Genomic DNA, 25831 nt, shown 5'->3' with positions numbered 1-25831 from the left:
ATTAACCAATTTCAGTGGTTAACAAGAAACAAAAGAAATTTGCACAAATAATTATATTCTGTACATCAATTCAAAGTCACCGCTAGACATGTGTTAGAGAAGCGTTGATTAGCTGGTAGAATAACCAGGATAATAATCAACTATGGAAGTAAGTAATTGACACAACTTTAATGTTTAATAATGAATAGCATGCCAGGGGCAAAATTAAAGGAAATCTACTTTCTGAGACCCAGTTCAGACCTAAAACTTCTTAGGCCAAATATACCAATTTACTGGAGATTCCTGAACTGCTTCTGCAGAGCTGTAGCACAAGTAACAGGTGTGGTTAAATGGCACAAGTGGCTCTATTAAATCTGGTGGTTCCTATGTGCTGCAATTTAATTTCCAGCCTTTTCCCTGCTGAAGACTTAGAGGTTGGTTTTAAAAGTGCAGGAATGTAAGGAACACTCACTCTTCCACGTCTGTTCTTTGTTTCTCCAAGCGGCGTTCTATTAACAAGCAGTTCATTAAATCAATAAGAGTCAGGAATAAGTGTATGATTTGCTTGTCTCAGAAGCGATAATTTCTCTCTCTAAATATTTGCGTTTAAAATTTGGGCTCCCTCCAAATGCCCTAACTTCACAATAGAGAAATCGAGTTTGTTGGTTTTTTTTTTTAATCCTCGTATTTCATTTCTTACAAGGACCTTCCAATAATTTAAACTATTTACAGTGCCTCAAAGATCATTATTTCCCTGTGACTCCTCAGAGAAATATTGGAGCCACTCTATTTATTGCTGACATTAGATTTACCTTTGAAGACTGGTTTACAAAATGGAGACATTAGGATGGGAAAGTCATTATTTTTTGTACATTGCTCGGAATGGTAAGTTTCTGTGTGTGCTGTATCAGAGTAAACACTGCTGTAGCTGCTCAGTTTGTTATGGAAACTTGAAAAGCAGATGCATTAAGGTATTTTGTTTTTAAAAACACACGGTTCTTTAGAAGGAAAAATATAAATACTGTTTGGGAGCTTGTCACGTATGTATATTTAAAAATAACACCCCCCAAAGCAATGAATAAAAATGCTTTTTGGCGTTGTAAATGGAGGCAGAGAATTGCTCAACCAATAGAAAAGCAGGTGGGGTAACACATCCTGATTCTTCTAATTGAGGCTGTAAAGAAAGATGAGAGATATGTGCACTGTTTGTGTCACAGTAGTTGTGATCTGTGAAAATAACTTCAGAGCAGCCTTTCCTAATATTAAAATGTCTCTGTTGCTGTTCAACTAAAAATCAATACAGCTCACAATTTTAATAAGGAACATGAATCTGAAAATGTGTTTAGTATCAGGTTATATAAACACACCCTAATGAGATACTATAAAATCCATCACATTAAAGGCTGGTTCCTACAAGGTATATTAGCTTAAAATGTTCAATATATTAGGTCAGTGTACAACACTACACATAACAAAGCAGGTCTGTCAAGGCAAGATGCATGTTTTGCCCCTTAAAACTGTTATGTTTTGCACATTTTATAAGGTTCTTTGAATACATGAATAAGATAAGTTATTCCCATCTCTTTCTTAAGCAATCTCAGAAATGGCTGTGACCTGAAATTGGAAATCTTGTAAACACCCATCCGAAGAAAATGTGTGCAGTTCTGTCTTAAAGAGATGGTACATGTTTAATTATCCCAACTTCTTGGAGGAGAATACTATTAACATACACATTAGCATCGTCCCATTGGTTCCTCCTGCTGCTCCACCTTAGGGGCAGCAATAGGAGCTAATCTTATTGCTCCCATGCGCATAATAATGAAATTTTGTCTTGTCTCTGAGGCGGTGTTCTTTGGTCTAAAGTACAGCGGGAAACATTCCCTTTTTTTTTTTTTTTTTAAGAAAATTTCCTGACCAACTCGTTTAAAAAAAGATTTGAAAAATTAAAATTCTTCCCGTGTGAATGCCGGAGCCTGCAGAACGCATTGCTTTGACTTGCGAATCAAAATTAAGCAATTGTGCAAATAAATTGCTCTGTATTCACATATGGAATACAGTGTACTGGGGCTGTGGGTGTATTCAGCTCTTTGAAAAACAGGAAGCCGTGGATTTTATGTTATTTTATCCTGCAGTGTCCATATAGGCTATTCTCAAAGAATAACATAAGAACAAACAAAAAGAGATGGGTTTAATATAAAATACCTTTGCCTTTTCCTAGCAGTGTTCTACAGACTATAATGGGGAGAGGAATAAAAAAGCACAGGCAAAAAAATACATGTGAATTCAAGGCTACTGAATTAAGGGAGGTTGTACCAACATTTCCCCCACTGTACATTATTTGTATTCAAGGTTTTTGAAATGACATTGTAATCTGATGATGCACCAGCCTATTATATTGTCTAGCAGGACAAATATCCTTGCGTTTTCTCTGTAGAACTAACACAATTTTTCCATGTCAGAGGTGCATAATATCCTGGCGGTCATAAGGAATGATGCTATTAATCCTCTTGGGCAATCTCCAGGTCTGATTATTAGGGAAATAAATTTGCATGCTGCATATGAGCTAGGTGAATCACCGAGAGCACAAATTATATTTCCTGACAGCAAGTTAGAGAATGGAGCCACATCGCTTTTTTATCTTTTTTTTTCCCCCCTCTGAAAGCTATAGAATTTCAATTCATTACATGAGATTGGTTAGAATTCAAGTCTCTTTTTAAGTTGATATTAAGTTGAGTCTGTTATCTCTGTGAAGGCTAGTAGGTTCCCCTGAGTATCCACCTAATCACTACTTAAAAAAATCGAAACGTATAGTTAGTGTCATGATTTAGGTACCAGAGCCACTTTATTTATCAGTGCAGAGTGAGATAATTTCAATTTGAGGCTCTGTAGCCCTCATGAATTTAACCATTTTGAAAGCTTTTTTCCTCTCTCTTTTTCTCCCTCTACCCCTTCCCCCCCTCCTTAATGTGCATATTGTAATAATGGTTATTCTGGGCACCTGTTTCGCTGTGCTCTGTGCATTTCTCAGACTGCTTTATCTATCACATCATATATATTTCCTGGTATGTTTTGAAGATTTTTTGGTGAAATGTTATTTGGATTTCAGTTAAGAAAATTTGGCAGTGTTCTCTGTGCCAGAAGTACTGCCAGGCATTTCTGCTTTTCAGATCAGTGATAAATGTATTTTTATTATTTTTACCGTTTGGCATCTGAGCAACCTTTTTGCATTATTAAATCTGAACAGGGGAGAATGATAGCAAATGAGAGGAGAATAAATGGCTTTATGTCCTGATGTATTAATTAAGCAGACATTTATTATAATCACAGTTTTATAGATGTTGTAAAAAGGTATTTTTTTCATCCATGATATACATCCGTGTATGACAACTTCTGGGAGCCTTTTTGGAAACGTCCAGGTTTCTTAGATTGGAAAATTGGGATCACTGGTGCTGTGCTGTACATGCAGAAAACAAGCACAAACAAGCCCTGAGGTGGTGAGTGTGGATGGATCCAGCTTGGAATTGAGTGAGGAAGGTCTCGGGTGAAGGTGGGGGGCTATAAATCCATACAGATCAGGTGCAGCCTGGAATTTGGGGGACTCTGAAATGCCTTCTGCTCCTCACTGGAGCTGAGCCAAGCTCAGAGACACAGAGAGCCCCTGCACTGGTCAGAGCTGGGGCTGTGATTGAAACAACATGAGCCAGGTAATGTGTCTGATAATGCCAAATCTGAAGTGTTCTTAATCATTTACTTATTCATGAAGTGCAAGCAGCAGCACTGGAAGGAAAGGGATATATCTCTGACTCAGATTTCATGTGTTGCCAAATACACAGCAAAGGAAGCACTTTTAATCATCTTACATTAAACCTATTTAGGATTTGTCTATTCTCTCATCCGTTGGGTTTCTTTATGCTTCCTGAGCAGAGCCGGTGCCATTTCTTTCCAGAACAAAGGTCCTTTTGTTTGTTTTCTTTTTGTTTGTTTTATTAATTTTCTGCTCAGCATTTGAGTTGTGCTGCTTCACAGACAGGAAGTATTTCCCACATTTAGGAAAAGGAAATAGCCTTTGGAGAAAATTCAAAGAAAGTCCATTGGGGAGTGACTTGCCTGTTCAGAGTGTTATTTCCTATTCCTGAATAGAAAGATCAGACTTATTTTTGGCATCAAATAGTAGTGCTGCTATAAACACTAACCTCTTTAATTCCCATTTTGTAGTGGATGCTTATACAAGAGGGTGTTTTTTGCTCTCCTGAAATAGGAATGGGTGATAAAAGAAGGCAAATTTTAACAAAACGGCAAAATTGCCTCTCTCCTGTTGTCTGTGACCTAGACAAGGTCTCTCTGATACCGCTGAGCCCCAGCAAGGCAAATGAGGGGTCTATTTAAACATGAATTGTCTGTGATTTTGGAAGTTGTCAGCCTGGAATCCACCAGCTCCATGACAGTTCCTGTCACAGGGCTGCCTTTCCTCAGTCTGCAGAGGAGGAGGAGGAGGCTGCTGGGAGAATGATGGCTGTTTTAATGGGTACTCCTTCTGGAGTGGGGCTGGAGCACGAGGCCATCTATGTCTTTATAAATTGTAATAAGTAGATAAGATTAGCTGGTGATAATGCAGAGAGGAGGGAATATACCTATGCCCAGTCGTGCTGCTTCTCTCCAGCAGAAAATCCCAAACAGTTTGTGGATAACACCTGGCAGAAAGGGCAGGGTGGGGAGAATCACAAATGAACCAAAGGAGGCAGCTAGTAAAGTTTTATTTCGAACTTTATCTGCATCTGCCCCTCATCATCACACAGTGACAATACTCTCCTGAAAAGAGAATGAATGAGTTTTGAACTTGAACAGACAGAAAGGAAAAAAAAAATCAAATTGAAAAGATTAAAACCAGGAGTTGCTCTGGGTGGAAACAAGTGAGTCTCTCCTGTTGTTCCTTTGGATTTCTCCTTCTCTATTAATGCCCATGGTGTGTCTGTATGTTGAACTTTGCATCTGGCAGATCCCTGCCAGCACATGAGGGAAACCTGCTTGACTCAATTGTGCCTGTATGTTGTGTGTTGTCACACGGCTGTGTGTGCCAGTGCAGCGGGATTTGGCGGGGCAGCTTCCTCAGCTGTACTTTCTAAAACACCACTAAATCAGAGGAGTTTGCCAGCTGCAGCTTCCACCTTCATTGTGGACACTGGAGGTTCATAAGTTTAATGTAAATATGCATAAAGCAAAGCACATACAGTGTTGATCTTGGTTCCTTAGCTCTTAGAGATATGAGCAACCTGGAAATCGGCTGCTTTGGTTGAGGAAAGCAACTGCACTGCCTGAACTCTTGTGTTGCCCTTTAAACTTAGATTTGTCAGTCTGCAGCTGCCAATATTTTGGGTTTAGTAGGATGAAAACCCCAGAGGACCCTCTAAAACCCAGAAACAGAGATGTGACTCTCTTCTGGTTTCTTGTTGTGAATTTGAAGAGATGGGGATTCGTGAGGCCTCGAAGGAGCCAGTTCTGGCTGCCATTTCTGGGATGTGAACAGAAGAGGTTGGCACACACAGCACTGCATGTGCCTGGCTTCTGGAGGCATCCTAAGAAGAGTGAAAGGGAGGGAGGAAGTCCTGAGCCAACCCCAAGCAAACCACAGAATCCCTCAGCCCAGAATATGCCCCCTGGGCTGGATGTGTCAGGGAGAGGCTTTCTGTGTCTGTGCCACTACCTGCAGCCATGTGTGGCTGAAGGCTCTGCCTGGCGTCCTGGGCGACCACTGTGTGCCATCAACTTCTGTTCAGTGACCTGTCAGAGCAGAGAAGGAATTTCACATGGCCTGAAAAACTGACAGAACAGTTCACCTTTCGGGGAAATGTAATATTTTCTGATAAGGAGCTTATGTTAGTTTTCTTAGCAAATAGCCTGAAAGCATTTCTGTCTGTGGCATTTTCTAGATGTGATAAGTTGAAGGAAACATCCTTGACCATGACTTAACAAAACAGGCCATTTGTTTCATGGGGTAGCTGTTTCCAGAAATGTAAATAAATGGCAACTTAAGGATGATATAAAATAAACGATCACAGAGACAGCCCAGAGCTGCATTGTTTCAGAAAACACAAGGCACTATTTATGGAGCTGTAAACAGAGGAGTGTGTTTATTATTGCACTTGGAATTAAATCAGAAAGCCAGAAAGCTGAAGTTTTGGGAAAGATCAGGCCACATTTAAGAAGCTCTTTGGTGGGGTTGCTGCTTGTGCTGCGTGTTTGTTCTGAACAGAGCCAGCCTGTTTTTTGAGGGCCTCATTCTGCCATTTATTTTGCCACCTCCTTGACATGAGTGAAGCTGAAGGGGGGAGATGGTGAGCACAGCTGGGAGCAGAGCGCATCCAGATTTCATTTTGTGTCCATGTCTCAAATACTTTGAGTGTAAATTGAGAGCCAAGGGTGTCTCTGTAGAAGCAGGTCCTGGTCAGAGCCCCACAGCCAAACCTTTGTGACCATCTCTGCGGCTGGAGTCGGAGTATCCCGAGCCAAAGCTGGTGGGATAAACAGAATCCAAGCCTGGTTTTGTGGCTGTGGTTATTCTGGGGTGGATTTAGATGTTTTTGTTCTAGGCAGCATCTACCTCCTTAAGAAAGACCCCCCTCCAATTAAATAGCATTGTTGGTAATTCTGTGCCACATGGTTTGAAACTACCACACTCTTATTAACGATCTTGGTAATTATTGGAACAATATTTTTGCAAGTCTCACCTGTACCATATGTGCCCCTCTCAAGGAAACATGCTTGGCTCATCTAATACAGTGTTGTAAACTGCCTTACACACCCCTTAAATTGAAAATGCCTTTCCCCCCACTGTTTTACTGGTATTCCTAAACTATTACACCACATTTAAAAATGAATTGTGTGCAATGACATTAGAGAAGGGGGTTAGGCTTTCTGAGCTGCTACCAGTGACATATGACTGTAGTGACAGACAGTCAGCAGTATTCAAACTGAATTAATCTGAAAAAGCAGCAGACTTCAATGTGGAGTTTAGGAGGAGGCTGAGCAGCTACATATTTACAAAAGGGATGTCACTGAACCGTCTTTCTACCCAGGGATAGCCTATGGCTACTTAATACTTTTAAACCAGTAGTGGAAGGATTAAATACACCTGAAGTCAGGTCTTTGAGGCCATTTCCCTCTTGTGCTTTCTTTTCCTTACTTGAGTTGCACCTCAGCAGCTATTTTTTTGAAGCACTGTGAAAAAGGGTGGGTATTCTGATACCTTTTATTAGAATTGCACAGAAGCAGGAGAATCCTCACAGAGACACAGGCTCCTTTTTCTGTTGCCTTTGAAAAGTTAAGACATGTGAGGTTACACAAGACACAGACACTGCAGTGGAGGAGGAGGGATATGGTAATAAAGGTGATAGTGATACCTTAATTTAACAAATATGCAGTGCTAATTATGTAAACATGTGAGAACTCTAAAATCTTCTCATCATGTGTGTCACACAATTGAAATATTTTACAGCCTAATTCGAGATTATACAGTAATAATGTTATTTTATATTGGCTAGTTGACAAGCATAGGCCAGGGCTGTCTGTCAAACAAAACTGTTGTGCCAGATTGTATCTTGGCGATAAGCACAAAAGAAGAGCAAGTCAAATTCTGTTTACATATTAATCATTGATTCAGATTTAGGTCTGTACTGCAGACATTGCCTTAACTGGTAGCTGTAAGGGGGGGGGGGAACTTATTTGTACTTGGGTGGGCCATATTTTGAACAAAGTAATTTCTACAGAAGGCTGCTACAAAGCTCCACATCTCATTTTGCAAATGTACCTAAGAGATCAGGTTCCATTCAGAGGGATTTAGGTGGCAATAGCTTTTCTCCTCTATAATTTTTAAACTTTTTCTCCTCCCTTTTGCTCACGGATGTTGGGATAGACATGCTGAAATCTGCCAGGATTCTGACACAGTAGCTGATTATAGGGCTTTATTTGTACTTTTCTGTTAACAGGACGCTCTCATGTACAAAACAAAATGAGCATGGTAAACAAATTAGAAAACCTGGACAGGCTTGGTGGCATAAAGTAGAAAACACCATTTTCCCTACTCTCAAGTGTGCATTACATTTGGTACTATTTTGCTGTCAGTGTTGCTTTAATAAACTGTTCAAGTCTCACAGCATTGTATCCAAAATTTTCCTCCCCTTGCCACCACAGCAAACAGAACTGTTCCCAAAATCCAAGTCTGAAATCCTGGCCCCAGTGAGGACAGTGGAGGTGCCAACTTCAGGTCAGCACAAAGGGATGTTGCTTTAGATGTGCCTGATGAGACTGGACTGTCAGTCTGTCCAGCCCCAACTGCAGCTTTCGGGATTGCTCAGCACCAAATTGCTCAAGGGAAGACACAGACATTTTTTATTGCCCAAAGAGGATGTTTCTCTCCAACCTCCATCAGCCTATGGTTCATTTCTGTCACAAAGCATTAGGGGTTTCAGCCTTTCTAAGATATTTATCTTAATCCTAGCTGGGATGTCCTCATTATTCACAGAAGCATCTAAATTAAACTATTTTATATCATATTAAGTCCTTAGCCAGAAGGATATCTTGTGGCAATCAGTTCCATAGGTTAATTATGAACTGTGTAAAATAATATTTCCCTTATTGGTTTTTAAAGATGTTGTTTTTCAGCATTGTTGCATTAGGAGGAGAGGCCTCTAGGACCAGGCAATTGATCTTCTCTGGAACTTTCATTAACTCTCTCATGTCCCCTTTTTATTTGTCTTCAATAAACTAAGCAGCCCCAATCTTCACAGTCCTTTCTTCTGCCACTAATCATTTTTGTTGCTCCTTCCTATTTCAGCTTTATGGTTTTTCTGGGTGAGGTGATTGCAGCTTGGTACAGCATTTCAGATACGCTGTCCAGTTACTCAGTGATATGGTAATTTAGTATTAATTCCTATCCTGTTCTTTATGCAGCCCAGCAATACATTTACTTTTTTTGACTGCTGCTCCCAATTCTTCAGCTTTCTCATTGAGTTGTCCAGAGTGGCACGTGTTTTCTCCTTCCTCTCTTTTTCCCAAATGGTTGGTTAATTTACAGCCTATCTTTGTCGATGAGTTTTGAAAATTATTCATTCAAATATGCATTACCTTGCATTTATGAACAGTGGATTTCATCTGTCTTCACGCTGCGCATCTGTCTAGCTTTTCTAATCTTTTGTAATCATGAGTAACCTAAATATTTTTGCGCCCTGTGCAAATTTTGTCACCTTCCCCTCTCTTTTCCAGAACGCTAATGAATATATTAAACATCCCCAGTCCTAATACTGACTGCTGAAGCACTTCATGGTGAGCCTTTTAGCAAGCTAGCAATCAACAATTTATTTCTACCCTTTTGTTTCCGTCTTTGGCGGTCTTTGTTTAACATACAGATTTATTTTCAAAGCCTTGCTATTTCCAAGTGTTCTGCTGAGAGCCCTCCCACAGGCTGTGGGAACAAATTCCTAACTCTGACCTCAGCTGTCCAGTGATACCCAGCACTGGAGTTCTAACACAGTGTTCACAGGTCTGTTAAGGCTGCACACATGTCAGCTGTGGTGCAGGGGAGTGGACTGGATTAGGAGATAGAGGTGCAGGTTTGGCAGCCTTATTCATATTCCCCCCAAAATAAAAAGAGAGGAGAGAGAGATGGATTTATGCAACTCAATGAAAAGAGACTTTTTTTCCCTTGCCTTCCCCAGTTTAAAGCCTTCAAAACAGAGCTGCCAGCCAGCCTGGGTAAGTGGATATATTGCATGAGGCTCCTTGCAGTAAGACTGATGGTTTGCACTGAGGTTCCAGCAGCAAAAGGAAAAGCCAATCCTGTTCCCAGAAGTGTTACTGGAGTTCCCCCCTTTCGGCCACTTGGTCACCACCCTTCACAAGAGGCAGGTGACAAGCCCATGGTGCTGCCTGTGTAACATTGCAAAGTGTTTGGTGCTGCAAGGTGCATCACAGGGTGATTACTGTCATCATCATCATCATCACCACCTCAGACTCAGATCTGTTGCTGGAACATGGAACATAGTCCAGGCCCTGCTTTGTTCTTCTCACAGTGTGGTAATGGCCTGGGTTTGGTTTTGTCATTATACAGCACTTACCATAACTGTAATGGGCTGTAGTTTGTTCCAGTTTTTGAAATTAATTCTCTTACAGCTCCTCTGCCAAACAGGGACACGTTCAGTTTGTGGATGGGGAACTGGGGCAGGGAGAAGCTTTGGCTGCTCTCTGGAAAGGCTTGTGGCAGGCAGAGTGGTGGTTGGAATCCCTCACTCCCAAGTCCTAGGTAGGACCTGCTCTTTAGTTTTCATTTTCTCAGCAGGAATTCCAAGATTGCCATGCTGGGTGAGCATGTGCCAGTTTTTATTGCTGCAGTTGTTCCTGAGTCCCCGGCCATCAGCCCCTCTCCCTGCTCCCTTCCCCACATGGGCTCTGCTTTCTACCCTGGCTCCATTGTGTGCTTGAGTGGAGGCTCATACCTTAAAGCTGTTATTTTCCAGTTTTAATAATATTTTGCAGCTCATTTCCTGTTTCTTAGCTGACAGCCATTCCAAAAGTAATCTTTGGCAGGTACTAATTTGGGTGATGACCACTTGATCTACATTTTTGGTGGGTAATTACTGAGTCAGAAGTGAGCAAATTTGATATCCCCTGACAGTCAGCGAGGCACGCATTTTTATACCCCCTCATTAGAGATTCACTCATAGTGAAATGCCCTGAATTTTGTTAGTTCTCCCAGGCACAGGATAAATCTGTCTGTTCAGTACCAGAAGTTACTACTTATGTTTATTTTGTCACACTTGCATGGTACAAAATACATTGGCACTTTGAACAACAACTTCTTTTAAGGCAAGGTGCTTTGGTAGAGTGAAACCACCATGGGATCAAATTTCCTATGGCTTCTGAAGCTGGGCACAGTCCTGTGTCCTATGGCAAATCTCTTCCACAGAGATTTGGGTTGTTTCACAGCGATAAGTGAATCTCAGAAGATTTGGAGGCCTGATTTGGGAAGTTCACAAACTGATGCTGAGTCTCTCCAAACTACAGGAGCCAGATTCCCTGGTTTGCTCTGGCAGCTTTTCCTTGCTCTGGTGATACAAAGCAGCTGCAAATCCCCTTGTGCTGCCCGGCTCAGCAAGGTTTGTGGTGCCTCACATTGCCAGAGCACAGCAGTGAGCCTTGCCTGTGTACATGGAATTGGGCTGGATGTCTCCTGAGAAAAGGGGGCCAGTCTGAGATTATCAGCACAGCTTGCTTCCTTGCATTACTTTGGCACCAGGCTCTGCTTCCCGTAAGACCTTGTGCAAAAGCGAGCAAAAAGAAAACATAATGTGGTAAGAAATAGCCAGACTTCTTTTCAAATGTCAGAGAGATTCAGATTTATTTTGAGTTCTGGAAGAAATGTGGGAAAGGGATATTTGCCAGATTCTTGGCCTCCCCATCTGGCTTCTATGAACTACCTTTTTATTCCTTCTTTCCCCATAAGTTTTCCCAAATCACGGAGCTCAAGTCCCCAACTCCCCCGAGAACCAGCTTAAGTAGACTGAGAATCTAAATAAAACCTGATCGTTGTTTTTGAACCAAGAAGCAGCTGGTACAGTGCCTAGTTTTTCCATTTTCCTTCCAAAATATCTAAAGATATTCAAGTTATTTTGAACGTGACAAGGTACCTGAACCAATACTTTTCCTGGAACACTCACTAAAGACTTCTCTGCCTCCATCCTTCACATCTCGTTCCACACTGAGCCCTTCTGTGTTTGTAGATCATCGTTCTCTTGGACTTTTTCCTGACTCCTTGTTCACACTCAGCTCTCCATCCCTTTTGGTTATCCCTTGGCACATGGAGTCAGCCTCCCTCAGCTGTGCTTCTAGGATCATTGCTTCAGTGACAGCACTGAGGGTGGTTTTGTTGGGGTTTAGCATGTGGCTCTTCAGGTTTCTTTTGAGCAATATTGATTAAATACATTTAGTCTCTTAATGTAGCTTAAATACATAGGGTGTGTTGTGCAGCTCCTTCCACAGAGAGGACAGAAAAGCAGTCCCCAAGAATTCCATCAGAATTCATTAGGGTTTTGATGAATTGCAACTGCTAAGAAATTGTCTCCCAGGACTTGGAAATTAGTCAGTACCAAACAGTACGGATGTCAAATCACCTAAAGAGAATAAACCTGAAAAATACTGTCTGAGAGAATTGTCTGCGCTACAAGTCTGGAGAAATGGTTTAAAAAGGAAAGAGAAAGGGAAAGAAAATGCCTTCAAGAAAGGATTGGGCATCCCAGAGATGTGGCTTTACGTTCTTGTTCTTTTGAAGTGCTTTCCAAGGGGGGTGTATGCAAACAAAATTAGCGGGAGGAATATTGATTTTAGTCTCTGAATTTGATTTCAAGGTTTGGATTGATTCAGTCTAAATACATTGAGTTTGAAAGAGATTCAGCCATTTATTTCTAAGTGGCATTTAAAATAACTATTGCTCTATATTAATCTAGTGAATAATATTGTGAGTGCCACAGTTTATGCTTATTACACTTATTGAACAGGCTCCGGTATCTCCTATAGAATAAATGGCAGAAATAGGAAAAAATTATTTTGGTTCTTCCAAACTGTATGAATCACTTCCTGCACTGAACATCATGTCAATATTGGAGGAAAACCATGCACAAATCTATACCATTGGCAACGTGATTATCTTTTCAATTGTGAAAATTGCACGTGTATCCTTTGTTTCCTGATGGAAGCAAGTATCTACATACCTCCCTGTTTGGAGCAGGAGACAGTGTTTGGAAAGCCCACTCCTGGAGATGGCTGGAGCAAGTGGTGCTTAAAGGTGCTAGGGCTGGTGGGATTGGGCATGGATGACAGCCATTAAAGACCTTAGCAGCAGCCTGGTCTGTTTTTTGGTGTTAGTCTGTTATTCTGGAGCTTTGAGGGTGTTTGGAATGTGAGATTTTGCTTTGATTTTTTTTTTTTCGCCAAGGGAGGAGCCACTGCCTGTTTGCATTTGGGATTTTCCTAAAATTGGGTTTTTAACCCCAAATTCCAGCTTTAATTTAAAACGCTGATGTTGCCAATCACAGAAATAATTGCCATAGTAAAATGGATCCAGAATTAATTTTGGATCCTGGCCACTGTAGAATTCCACGGGTTCTTATATCTGCTTCAGATTCATCAGGAAACTGCTCTTGATGCTATAGATTTGTTTATATTATCTTTCATAGGAAAAAAAAAAAAAGAGATGAGAAATAAAAGTGTGTGAAAGGAAAAACAAAGGGAAAAGGAAGTTGGAATAACAACATCTGGGTGTTCTTTGTGGACTGAAGATTTGTTTCCCCATTGATACTTGAGAGGGAGGAGTTATTCTGGGTAGTGAGAATTTCCCATCAGGAAAACCTTTGCTGAACTCCTTCTTTTTGCAGTTTGGGAGGCTTTTTCCTCACTGTATCTTCAGCACCTCCTGCTTTAGGGAGAGGACCACTCAAGTAATGTGGTGTTTGTCACCCTGCCACAGTAAGAAAGTCCTGAAGAACTCACTCCTGAAAGGTTACCTGAAAGGAACTCAGCCTTTTTTGGGCTTCATGCAACTTGCATCATCATTTCAATCTGATTAATGCTAATAATGGTGCATAGAAGAACCTAAGCTCTTATCATTGTATCTATACAATGCAAAAGGAGCAGGAATCTTAAAAAGCAAGGAAAGATCACGTGTAACTCTTCTGCCTTTATTTGCTGTGATTCTAATTCAATTTGTTTACTCAAAAAAGAGATGAAAAGGTTTCTCAAACAATATTTTCATATAACCCAATCTCTTTAGCTGTACTGTGAAATTTTCATTTCTTTGTATTTAGCTTCTCTACAATTTATCTTCACTAGAATAACTCTAAACCAGCTTCCACCATTCGATCCTAAAAGCTATAATTTCATTATGTTATCCTTTTCCTCTTCCCCTCTTTGTTCCCTTGGACAGTTATCAGTGTTCAGAAAGCATTTAAACACTCACTTGATTCCACGAAGTCAATGAGACTCAAACATGTGCTTAAGTGCCTGCTGAACTGGGGCCCTGATTTACACCATAAATCCATCACCCTGGCTGAGGCTCAGCACTGGCAGCTCTCACCAACTTTGTCACTCACCCTCTGCTGCCTGCAGAACCTGGAGGGGTTCCTCCCTCCTGCTGCCCCACTCTCAGGGGAGGGCACAAACCAGGCCCTACAGCTTTTCCCACTTCTAAACAAGTTACAGGGAGATTATTGGAACCTCTCATCCAGGTTATGTAACCCATAAAAGTATGAATGATTTACAAATATTTAACAAGGAAAGAACTAATTATGTGGCTCCTGTCACAATGAGGGCAGGCTCAGAAATGGTATAATCAATATGGGAATGTTAGCTGTAATGCAGTCTGTCAGCTTTTTAACCAACCAAAAAACTCCAGCAAGTCTATAAACAGGATTGACCCTCTCTCTGCTGAATCCTGGCTATGCCAGCAATATTTTCCTCTCATTATGTTCCATATTAGCAGTTGTCTGTCATGGGGTCTTTTGAACACTCTTATTAAAGAAACATCTCTCCTAAAACTGAATGAACTTAGCTCCAAGTATGGGAGCTAGGAAGGAACTATCAAAACCAGAATTTCAGCCAATTCCATTTTAGACCCCAAGTGAGTCTTAAGAAGCTCATGGGAATGTGTTCTACTCTGGCTATGAAAAATCACTCATGGTTAAGGTGAAGGATGTGTTTGATGTTTTGTTAGACAAGGCTTGTGTTTCACCTTTGCACTATTACTACCTGCTAGCTATGGTTATTTTGGCTATATATTTATACCCCACTATATGTTTATATATAATACATATTCTATTTTGGGCTAATCATCTCTAAAAGGGAGTAGATTTCCTCCAAAAGGGGCTGCCAGCAGCAGCTTGGTGATATTGGGTGGCATGGCTCCTGGGTGCACAGAAGATGCAAGTTTGAACCCTTTCTGCCCAACAGAAAATACTGAAATCTGACTACACCACATAGTGCAGGAAATTGTTTTCTTATGAAGTGCATATGTTTTAAAAGAAGCAACATTGCCATGTATTTTACATGGGTTATTAAATAACTGTATAAATTTAATGATTCAGATGTTTTGCATTATAACCTGGCATCTCAGGAGGCATGAAAATAGCACAGTAGGAAAATGTCATTGCATACTTCATAGGCAGAGCTGTTAACAAATGGAAATCCTTTTATAACTATAGAAGAGATCCATCTTTAGTCCCCTGCTTGTCTCAACCTTCCACTGGTCTTCTGATGTGAATAAACTGTGACTAACGTGCAATAGTAACGAGGCTGTTGGAGCTGCCAGAAATCTTTACTTACTTAGAGAGAGAAAAAGAAAATATCTCTAGTTTGCAATTATTATCAGTGCATGAAAATGGCAAGAACCCTGTTTTGGCATTCACTTCAGGGGGCAGATCACCATCATCTGGTCTCTTGAAAAATGGATACTTTCTAACCTACGTAAGTTTAAGCGCAGATCATCAATATCTCTGTATGTGAAGTTCTGGGTGGGTGTTGCTCCCCTTGATTTGTTGTTTGTTGGACTAGTTTGGGTTGGTTACAGCATTATACATTGTGGGAACTTTATTTATTGCCATTGTCACAACAAAGCAAAGCTGCTATTATAAGAAACTAAAGCTACATTTCTAAAACATCACATCTACCCAAACTACAGTGCTGTAACACCTAATTTACAGTTTATTCCAATCGCCTGGACACTGGAAATGTAAAATAATAATAAAAAAAGGTTTCTTTGGCTCGTCCCAGCAGAAGTCCTTTCTGGTGTGGCTGTTCATCATGCAGGAAGGCATGAAAAATATATTGTCTGGCGTGTTTTTGTAGGGCAAGTGCACAAAGGCACAAATATTGGTTCCCTGCGAGTTCCTGGCAGGACAATGGCTCACCAGGGTCTGCTGGGGTGGGAAGAACTGCAGATAAACAGAGCTCTGTGTGCCACAATGTGAGTGACAGGGCCTGTGGAAGGAAGAACCCGAGGAAAAGACCTGTAGAGGGATGAAATGAGTGCTGAGAGTGTATTTGAAGGTACTCTCCACTCTGGTCGATTTTCTAGTGCTAAAGCACAGCATCTCAGTGGGAAACTGGTGGCAGCTGGAGGTGTTGAGGGCTTGCTTCATTGGGATGTTGCTGGTGAATCTCTGTCCTAGGTGCAGCTGCTGCTGTCCCATTTTCCCATGGTGTTTTTCCATGCTTCTGCACCTCAGATTGATCTTGTAGCATTCACAGACATTTGAAAGGGAACTCCTGGACAATATGTTTTGGTGTGGTAAAATGTTGGTCTGTGTCTTGAAGAGTCGGCAAGAAGAGCTTGACAAATAATTTGAAGTAATAGCTTACTTTATTTTTTTTTCCCCTTTTACTTTTTGGCAGATAGTTCTGCAGACTCATAAATTTGCTGTAAATAACTCCTAAGAGCAGAAAGCACTACAGCAGTTCTTGAAAAAGTCAGAGTAGCAAAAGAATGTGACAAATTCAGTAGCTGAGCCATCAGGATACAGAGAGCAGGTATCAAGCTGTGCCATATGTACAGTCACGGTTGGCTTGGAAAGTCTCCTCTCGTAAAACCAAATTGTTCCACTAGGAAGTGAAGCCAGGAGCCTTTTGCCTACAAAATTAAATTGTTCTCTTTTTTTCCAAACCAATTGCTTTTTTTTTGTTTTGTTTAATGAAACACCAGGCAGAATCTCATTTTTCTCCTCCAGCTCTACCTGTCTTTTTCCTCTTATTTCAACTCTCCCCTGCCCTCCTTCTACCTCAGGGCAAATGGAAAATCTCATCTTCTTTTTAGGCTATTTATCTTCTCCTTCCCAAAACAGTCTCCTCCAACCCTTGCTGTCTTCTGCCAATATGAAGTTGTACAAGTGAAGAGAAATGGCCAGGGCACCTGGAGGGAGGCTGAGGACTGGAGCAGTGACCAGGTTGTTCCCTGGCTGACAGAGTCAAGTCCAGCTGAACCTCGCTCTGGGAGAGACAGCTCAGGCAGGGGAAAGATGATATCCTTCATTTTCCCAAGATTATGCATTTAGATTAATGACTAAACTAAGGAGATGGGCCTCTTATTGTAAAGCAGCAGAAATTGAGGAGTCACCCATACAGAAAACTCCCTTCCCTCCTATAAATCTGAACCTCTCAGAGCCTGCAGGTGCCTCATATTTGGACATTTCCCCTTCAACATCATACTCCTGGGCACTGGAGTCTCCAGGTCTGAGGAAGGCAGTGTTGATAGTGAGGATTCAGTGGCTTTGCTTGGACTTAGTACACAGTTTGGATCACTCAATAGCTCACTTGCTATTTTTCAAGTGCTTTGCTAATGGCAAAATCTCAGACCCAATCCTGTAAGGCTCCTGCTGTGCAGGTGTCCCTCAGAATGAATTGAACAATCCCACCAGCTTCAAGGATAACAAGACAAGATCTTTCTATTGTTTTCTGCACAACTGTGGAGTAAAGTTAGGTTGAGCAGTGTGATATCTCTCCATGTCCCTTATGACAAGAGTGTTTTCCCTAGCGTGCACTTTGTTTGGAAGACTCTAAGTGAAATTAATTTGGTTTAGGTGTGTTACTGTTGAACATGCATTCAGTGGCTTCAATCCTGAGAATTTTGACTGCCAAGCACATAAACCAGAGAGATCTGGCCTTAGAGTCAGACACAAGCTCAGTGCAGAATAAGGATCTGTAAAAAATCAACACAACTCTTATTTCCTACTCTTAATAGAGGGAAAAATCACTGAAGGTAGTGTGGGCCTATTGTCCTCTGGGGCATATTCCCTGTACACCTGGTGGTACTGGAGCTCCTGGGGTTTGACCAGGTAATGAAATGCACTCCTTCTATTGGGAATCAGAGGGAGGCAATCTCTGGCTTTGATGCTTCTTTTTCCTGATTAGCTCAGTTGGTTAGAGCAGGTTCTTGAATGCCAGTCTGGGCTATTTGCTTGAGAGCTGGGCTTTGATGATCCTTGTGGGTCCCTCCCAGCTCAGGATATTCTGTGACTCTTTCAGGTGTCTGCAGACCCTCCACATTCGTGCTGGTGCCACGCTGGGTGCACTGGAGAACATACTCAAGGGGGCAGCCCTTCCCCACACAAATGTGCCATGTGGGGGCTGTTCCTAGGCAGCAGCAGGGTTGGGAAGGGGAACCTGGCAGAGGTCAAAGTGGAAGGTTGTTTTCTCACTTAAAGGTCCTCAACATGAAGAAAGGAGGAGGATCAGAGCCACACACACACAAGAATAGTCTAGGCAAGTGCAAACCTAGTTTTGTGGATGGTTTGGTGGAAGCTGAGGTTGCTCTATTCTGACCATGTGAGGGTGCAGGCTGGAATGCCTTTTTCCACTCTCCAATATATTGAATGGTGATAGGAACCAAAAATGAGTCATGTGCAGAGGCAGAAGCCAGTGAGGAATGTCTTCCCTTTGAATATCCTGCCATGGGGGAGTCTGGCATCCTGAGCCATGCATTGACCACATTCCCTGCCTGTGGGTGCACTGTCCATGTGCAACCTGCCTATCTGGCACTCAGATGGGGCTGGCCTACCCCTCTCATGTGGTCACTCAAATCAATGCCCAGCAGCCTCCAGGCACACTGCAGTGAGTTCTCTACCTACTCACTGTCTCTTGGAGCAGGCAGGAGAAAAAGCAGAAATATTCATAATTGCCAAAAGCCACCAAGGAAAATAGATAAGTGGAAGTATCATCAATTTTAACATATAAACTGATAGCCACAACTCCTCTGATTATTGTGGTCTCTGGGTGATGCAAGGGAAGAAAGCACAGCAGTGCTGCACTGGGGTCTGTGCTGTGCCCCCACAGGACCTGGCAGGCAGGAGAACAAGGTGCTGCTGTCCATCTCTCCAGCCTGGCACAGCTCCCTTTGTTCCTGCCACAGGAATCCTGCTCTTCATGGAGTGTTGGCTCATCTGTGTTTTCACCACACAAATCAAAGTAAAGCCATTTCCCTCTGCCTTGCTCACAATACTCTTTAACATCTTGTATTTAATAATCAGCATAAACAAACAAAGATAAAATGTATGAGATGCTCGTGGTCCATGGCTGCCACTTAACAAGTGTCACAAATTTGGGGGTGTGTGTAAGGCAGAAAGGCAGCATATGTATCTCGAGATTCTGTGTTGGCTCTGCTGGTTTTGTGTCACTTGTTACATAAAGTATAACAAAGTGAACACAACACAGATTATGTTTGTCTGGATCCCTGAAAAGAATTATTTATTTCTTTTTCCCTGCACGTGTGGTCACAACAAAATGAGTAACATTGCATGAGGAATACGGAGTGTCTCACAAAAAAATAAAAAAATAAAACAAAAAAAAAGAGAGAAAAAATGTAAAATTAAGGAAAAAATAAAAAATACTGTAGGTAGGAAATAGCCATCACTTTCTTGTGACTTCCACAATGGAAGCTAACACCCGGGATGCCATCTTTTGTTGAGAGGCATCAAATTGTTACATAATTTAACAGCCTGATTGGCAGGGAAAATTTGAGCTAAAGTAAGGTGTGTGTGGGGTTTGTCAGATTCCAAGGATAATCATTTGAAGCTAATCCTTTTGCTTTTCACACAGTTGTCTTTACAGAAGTCTTTCCCTTCATGTCTGCATTATCTCAAATTGGTGGGCAGCTACATGTGTATTTTTTGCATGTATGTGATAAATTTAATTTATAATTAATTTCCAGATTAAGACATCTAGGCAGGCAGAGGAATCTTCAGATGTTGTTAATTGTTTTCTGTGGGATGTATTTCTTTTAAAGTTGTAATAATCAGCAATTGAAGCCGAAGAGCTTTTTTTTGACAGGATTGTTTTTGCAAGCCTACATGTCCAAGGAAATAGTTGAGCTTTTTGAATAGTGTAGTGGTGAAAAGCACAGTCATCCCAGCACACCTCCTCCCAGGGGGCTGTGCTAAAAGATGTTTGCAATCTATAGAGTGATGTGTGTGCTTGTTGTTATTTCAGATGCATAGGACAGGTTTATTAGCAGAGCTCATCTCTGAAACATTCACTCTTTTTTTGGGTGCTGAGATGGAGCCGAGCATTTTCTAAAATGTAGAGAATACTTGAAAATGTGTCTGTGAGCTCATTTGGAAGTTGGGTCCATGAGGAAAAAGCAATGCAAGCAGCATTAATGCGGCACTTAATTAAAAACTATTGAGTATAAAGTGTTATGAATTTTGATCCTTTCTAGAAAATGTGCTTTTTATTATGGGACATCCACACATCAGCAGAGCTCTTGGAAAAAATTTGGCTCTTCCAAAGTAAATGACTGCTGAGCATAAATAAAATCAGTACCAGCTAACCCAACAATGCTACACCACAGTATTTAATATTATTTCATTTGAAAATGCAAAGCAGTTGTTCCAGCTTGGAATTTCTGTTCCCAAGAATCCAATGAATGCTTTGGTGTTTTTTAACTCCTTAGATTAGAGGATCTGCTTCTAACCCAACTCTTCTCTCATGAGTTCTTGCATATTGTACCGAGGCTGAAGTAAGTTGAGACTGAGAACACAGTGATTGATCAAGTGTGATCTGTTTTCCACTGGTAACAGAGCACTTGCAGCTTCCTTGGAAGTAATGGTGGGGTTTTTCTTGTGTGAAACAGCTACTGTTGCTAAAATGTTTTGCACAGGGAAGTAAAACCCAAATTATTCCTTAATCAGCGGCAGTGTCAGAGCTCTGTGTTTCACTCAGACGCAACAGCCGTGCATCCAGTGTGACTCATGGAGCAGATATTCCCTGGGAGAGCTCCCTGCCCTCTGCACTCGGGGTGGATGTGCCATCTGCATTGCAAGGGAATTCCCTGCCAGTGTTTCTGTGTGCTTCTTGCTCTGCAGTCAGTCTTTGAAGAGAAAACACGTGTTATTAAGGAATATCAAGATTATTAATATTGTCTGTTGGAACCACATTAGCGTCTGCTCAGTAATCTCTAAATGCTGTTACTTTTCAACAGCGTGCTGTAACAAATTAAAGTGCAACTTAAATTTATATTTCCAAAGATCCCAATTCAGGAGGGGATTTCAGCCCTATTTTCATCATACCTCAGTGCATACCTCGTTGAAACATGTTATCATCCCTGTTAGACAAATGCAGTTGGAATTGTTGCAATTCTATTCCACACATCAACACCTGCTCGTTTCCTTTCTTATTAAAAATGGATATGCACTGAAATCTGGTCACATCTGAGAGGCTAAAAACAGGTATGAGAAGCAAATCCAGGATTTTGTAGCAGAACTGGAGCACACCTTGCCAAGCATCACCTCCTGCAGCAGCTCTGTACAAGCTGGACCCTGGCATGTGTTTTCCACTGAAGACTCTTAGCATTTTGAGGCTGCTTTCTGTGACCTAATGGTGATTTTAAATGGATAGATTTAACTAGAGAGGTTTTCTTGCACATGACCTTTAAAAGGGAAAAAGAACAATGTTAGCATTCTACCCAAACCCTGTAGTCTGTCACTTTGTGTACCATATCATTACTGGCAAAATTTAAAGGAAAACTGCCCCCATTTCACTCAGCCCAGCAATAGGAAAGTTCACAGGCTAAGAAGCACTTGTCACCATTTTTTAAATTGCAATTGGCATTCCTGAGGAAGCAGCCATTGTACTGAAATGTGATCTCTCTATTCTCTCTGTCTCTTTGCTGGCCAGCTGCTGTGGGTGGGAGAGAATGTCTGTACACACCCAGTCAGGAGGTGCCACCTGAGTCGCAAAAACTGTCACCACCCAGAGAGGGTGTTCCCGCTCCGTGGAGGGTGGCACAGGACGTGGGTGGAAGCCCAGGTTTCCACTAGGAAGGAACAGAGTTGTTCCAGGGTGGATTTGGGCTGGCTCAAGAGCAGTTTGGTGTGCAGGGCATTTCTCCTGACTGGGCTTTCCTGTTTCTGAATGCCCCCTTCAGTTAAATCCAGTGGCTCCCCAGGCTGTGTGGGTAAGAAAGCAGATTTTCAGTTGGAAAGAGATGGCAAACCAACACAGTGGTATTTGTGTGACTGTGAATATGACCTGAGACAGCAACTTGGGGGCAATCAGGTACCCCAATTTGTCTCAATGGCTTGCTGACTTGGAGCCATAAAGCTTTAAAGACAAATCTTCTGCTTCCTATCTCCTGCTTTTTTACTCCGGTTGTGATATCATCATAGAACGGCCTTGATTGGAAGGGACATTAAAACTCACCCAGTTCCACCTCCTGCCTGGGCAGAGACACCTTCCACTATCCCAGGTTGCTCCAGGCCCTGTCTAACCTGGCTTTGGACACTTCCAGGGATGGAGAAAAATGTGTGTGGGCTCTAAACAGCTCAGGGTGCTGTGCTGTTCAATATCACAAATGCAATATAAAAGTCTGACCCTGCAGAACTCCTAGGTTGTGAACAAGTCTAAGTTCTCAAGGCAGGAGCACATCTTGTGTTATTAAATGGGCAGTGATTGGTTTAAAGGCAGGGAGGTGAATGGCAGGCAGGTAAAAGAACATCCTTGATGTGCTGCTCATGCTCTTTGTCTGGAGAAGGCCAGGGTGCTGCCCACTGCCCCTCAGGGGTTTATTGGAGCTCATCTCTAGTCCTGGGTTCAGCAAATGCTCTCACAAAGGGTAAGTGCCCAGCTCACCTTGACCAGGGCCAGAGGGGTGGACAGAGGGGTGACCTCTGGGACAGCTGATGTGGAAGGAAAAATACCAGGCTGCAGACACCATTGGGAAACCAGGAACAGCACCAATCTGGCCTAAATCCAAATAAGCCAGAGGTGGAATTGGGCACTTGTGATATAAAGTGTGCTCATAACAATGTAGGTCAGTGTCCACAGTTGTGTACTGGTTCAAACTTCTTTAAAGGCTCTTAGGATTTGTACTTCTGGCTGACCCATGGTTCAGCCAAGTGATGTATTGTCAAGGTGGTATTGAGGCCCTGATTATTGAGTTTGACATCATTTGTGATTTTGGCATTGAGGAAGTTTAGCCTAGAGCACAGGGTGTATGAGTTCGTCACTTGTTAAAATTGTTTTAAAGATCCAAACAGATTATGTGCAATTAGCGAGGACTTCATCTGCCCTGCGCAGCACAAACTCTGTTAGAGACAGTGAATGTTGCTGAGGTTCTTGTCCTGAGGTGTTTCCACTGCATCTTCCCAAAGCTCTCTGGGCACCAGGTTCTGTCTTTGATCTAAAGCAGGTGTTCTCAAAAGCTGTGCTCTCTTGTCACTCAGCCCAAGAGATCTTGATTATAATTAGAAATAGTGAAAAGTACATTGAACTAAGATTTTCAGGCTGCTTTCCATACAGACTTTTATATTGTTGACCTGAGAAAAACTGGCATCGTTTCCCTTTAAAGAAAATCTTTTGCTCCTGAAAACATGAATTCTTTGGAATAATAGGTAAACTGTCCTTGTTGTTCATAAACATCTTATTTATGCATCTTCGCTGTTGTGATAAATTAACTGGGTTTGTTTTATATTTCCCTACAGTTTACTTTAAATAATCCTTCACAGTCTTTCACCACAAGACCACATAAGCTTCCTTTTTTAATACCCAGAATGCTGAAATAGCATTTTGAGCACAGACTGTAATGCATAACAAGTGTATAATTTCTTATTGGGAATGCTGTGCAAAAACTTGTTTTCCTATCAGCCAGTCTAAATTTTTTGCTTAATTCACTAGAACCCCTGTGTGTCTACAGAGGTAATTTATAATTAGAGCTGCAGCAGGCAGGATGCTGGAGAGGCATACGTTTATGGACAAGCCTGTTAGGCTCTGCTCCAGATCTGAGCCCCTACACGCCTCCATTTGGCCAACAGCCTTCAAGCTGGGCTTACAGTTTAAAGAGGAACTTTTTGTGAGTAATTTGAAAAAAAAAAAAACAAACCAACCAAAAAGAGCAATCTCCCAAAGCTCTGGAGCCCTTGGCACAGGAGCCAGGAGAGGGGTGTGCCTCTGTGTGTGTGTGTTTGAAATGATCCATCTGCATTACGCAGGGCTCTGCGCAGTTTGGTGCAGGAGGGATGTCTTGTGTTCTGCTAAGCATCGTGCACGTTTATGGCACTGTATAAATAATAGTCACACAGCAATAATCAACGTCATCCCATCAAGGTCTCACACTCCAAGGATTACCCGCATTATTCTGATTTTTAAGACTGTCACATTGAAGAGGAGAGGAGGGAATAAGAAGCCAGATCCTGTATTTGTGGCTGATTCAGCAGTTGAGGGTGAGCGTGGCTTTGCAGAGCACCAAAACTTCTGCATGCTCCCCAAAGAGCCTCCTGATGGTGCTTATTATTTTTCTTGTACACATTTCTACCACAAAACCACAGAAAAGGAAGAGTGGCAGGGAGGAGAGAGAGAAATTAAAGCAATGAGAGAAATTAAAGCAAAGGACACAAAAGGAATTGAGTCCTTTTGTTACTGCAAAAAAACAAGAGATGTTTTTGTGTTCTCAGTACCCCAGTCTGCTGGAATTGGTGGGCAGCTCTTCAGTGATTTTGGGTCAGGGGGTGTCATCAGGCAATGCCATGACCACGTTGCTTCCCTCTGGCTACTTCCAAAGCAGAAGTTGCCCCTGTTGTTGTTATTGGTGTAAAACTGAGGCCCACCCTGGTGGTATTTGCAGTTATCCTTTTTTTTTCTTTTTTTTTTTTTCATTTTTCAGCTCTCCCCCTCCCCAAGTCTCCAGCCTACAAATGTCTGCCTGAGATTTCTCCATTAACATCCGTTCAACTTTGGCTCATTAGCTTTACAGGCTTCCACAAGGAGAAGAAAATCTTTGCTGTTGGAATAGCTGTTTCCCTAATTTGCCTTCTTTTCCTCATGTCCTTAATTTATCCAGGAGTTTCAAACAGCCCCTATGCATTTCATTAGGTATTGAATCATCCCTATCCTCCATAGCATTTGTCTACTTCTTCTAAACATCAAATTTTTTGCAGGTTCATCTCTTAAATGAGAACTAAATATGCTTATGTGAATGCTTTACAGAACTTGAGCATCTTGAATATAGAATTGTTGTCTTCTCTTTAATGTGTAGTTTGTGTTTGACTCAATACATAAGCTTAGATTAAAAGACTGTGCATGTGCTGAAGAGGAAAGTCTCGAATCTTCCACAATTCTTAATGTGGTCCAATTTTGATTCAGGAGACTCAGACTGTATTCCCTCAGTGCTCTTTATTCACCATGAAAATTAATTCTTCGATTTGCAAGTGGCAACAAGAAAAAAAAATAGGTTCAAAATAATTGGGGTGCTTTTCAGGAGAATTAATGTAACGAGAGCTGCTAAACTTATTGCACTTAAAAACACAAATAAGAGTGTTGGACAGAAGTTGCCAGTAGGTGGTCTCTTAATATCTCACCAGTTTTGAAGTTATGAAAAGGAGCAAGACTTTTTGAAATCTAGAAAAGAAAGAAAGAAAAGCTAGAAACCGAGTGAAAGAGCAGAGTCGCAGCACCGGTGACCCGAGAAACCTCATTGCTCCACTTATACTGGCACAATGTCATGTTCTCAGCCACTCCATCACCAGCAAGGGGAAAAAAAAAAGCTTTTCCTTTCCTTTTAGTCAAAGGCAGTGGGTAAGCAGAGCACGCGGTTCAGAGGGTCATTAAAAAGCATCAAAGGAGGCAGCCTCATGATGGTAATAAGACGGCTGCAAGGAAATAAAGTGGGCATTGATCTGCACTATCGAGTGTGACATTTTAACCGAAGCTAAAAGCCAAGAGCAGATCTAGCCCTCTTATTCATCTGCCTGCCTGTTTTAGTAAATTGTCTTTTTTTTCCTCCAACCAGTGGCCTCAGAGGTCACTTCATATTAGCTGGCTTGTTAATACC

At 41.7% G+C, this 25831-nt stretch overlaps 1 long non-coding RNA gene across 4 annotated transcripts in view; it reads left to right on the top strand.

Annotated features, from left to right (window-relative positions):
- LOC139598555 (uncharacterized) overlaps positions 1 to 25831 on the top strand; it is a 436125-nt gene that overhangs the window by 301815 nt on the left and 108479 nt on the right. The gene's annotated exons all lie outside the window — the stretch shown is intronic.

Source organism: Agelaius tricolor, unplaced genomic scaffold (genome assembly GCF_023055355.1).
Source record: "Agelaius tricolor isolate 1412-34295 unplaced genomic scaffold, bAgeTri1.0.p SCAF_1, whole genome shotgun sequence".
Taxonomy (NCBI): Eukaryota; Metazoa; Chordata; class Aves; order Passeriformes; family Icteridae; genus Agelaius; species Agelaius tricolor.
This window is presented reverse-complemented; position numbering and strand designations above follow the sequence as displayed.